The sequence below is a fragment of the Crocodylus porosus genome, unplaced genomic scaffold, assembly GCF_001723895.1.
Source record: "Crocodylus porosus isolate Cpor-Errol unplaced genomic scaffold, CroPor_comp1, whole genome shotgun sequence".
NCBI classification, from domain to species: Eukaryota; Metazoa; Chordata; order Crocodylia; family Crocodylidae; genus Crocodylus; species Crocodylus porosus.
In genome coordinates, this window is record NW_017728918.1 from 68,979,014 (window position 1) to 68,980,360 (window position 1,347).

The window sequence follows — 1,347 nt, forward strand, 5'->3', positions numbered from 1 at the left end:
AAGCTTTATTTATTTGAGAAATTAGTTATTTTCTTTGTGTTTAGCCTATCTGCTAACATTTGTTAATGTGCATCATTTTCTTTCTCCAGAGTTATTTCCAAGAGAGACATAAACCATTGTATGCGTTATTGGAGATCATTGAGGCAAATTAAGCTTTTTATTTACTGGACTGTCACAGGCTAAGTAACCTTCCATTTTCAGAGGTGGGTGTATGTATAAAAGCAGGTGGTTAAACCATTTATGCTTCCTAACAACAGTCCTTCTGCCTTAAAAGAGGTTGTGAGGGGAGAATTCCAAAAATGAACACAGACACTATGTCTTGTCAGAACAAAATGACACTAGAAATGAAACAGAAAGGGAAGCTGGAAAGGTCTGTATTTTTGCCTGGTTCAGTACTTTTCCCCATGGAGTTCATCACAAAATTAATTTGTTTGTTTGTTAGTTGTATATGCTGCCCTCCCCAGAAAAGGCTCAGGGGAAATTGCAGTAAAAAATAAATTATAAAAGCAAAGTATTAGGGTAGCATGTAATAACCAACAGATCTTCCAAACAGTGCTCTGAAATGTACCCTTTGCCAGAGAAGCAGAGGAAAATGCTACCACACCCCACCCAATCCTGAACCCCTACCCCTCACCCAGGAGTGTGTTCCTCCCAGCCAGCCCAGCCTCACTTCTCAACCCTCTCAACCAATGTTTACTTCCTCCATTAAAAATAGATGCTTTTTCATACTCCTTCCCATTGCTATACCATATTCTATCCTAAATTGTCTGCCATCCAACTACCTAGCAAAAGTCAGCCTCTATGGAATAAGTGTTTAATTTTTATCTGTCCCTTAGTCCAATGGGAGCCAACCTTTCTGGCAGGCATCCCACAAATTAGCCCCACACCCTCCCTGAGTGCTACTCCAGTCCCCTTTCCCATATCTCTTGCTTTGGTTTCTCCTTCCTGCTATTACCCCCTTCCCTGATAATGCTCTGCTTTGTCCTACCTGGTAGTGTGCTGCCTGTCCTTTCCCCGATCTGCTACATGCCAACATTCAGAGGTTGACCATACCACTAGTGGCTCTCCTGCCACAGGTTGGCCAACCTTGCCCTAAGCCATAGCATTAACTAACTAATACTCTTCGTAATAGTACATTTACACATTTTGAATAGGACCTTGACAATTTAATTGGTGACCATCCTCTAACTTTATTTTTTCTAGAATTCATAGACATTAAGGCTGGAAGGGACCTCAGAAGATCATCGAGTCCGGTCCCCCACCCAAAGGGCAGGAAGTCAGCTGGGGTCATAGGATCCCAGCAAGATAAGCATCCAATTTACTCTTGAAGGTCTTCAATGTAGGTGC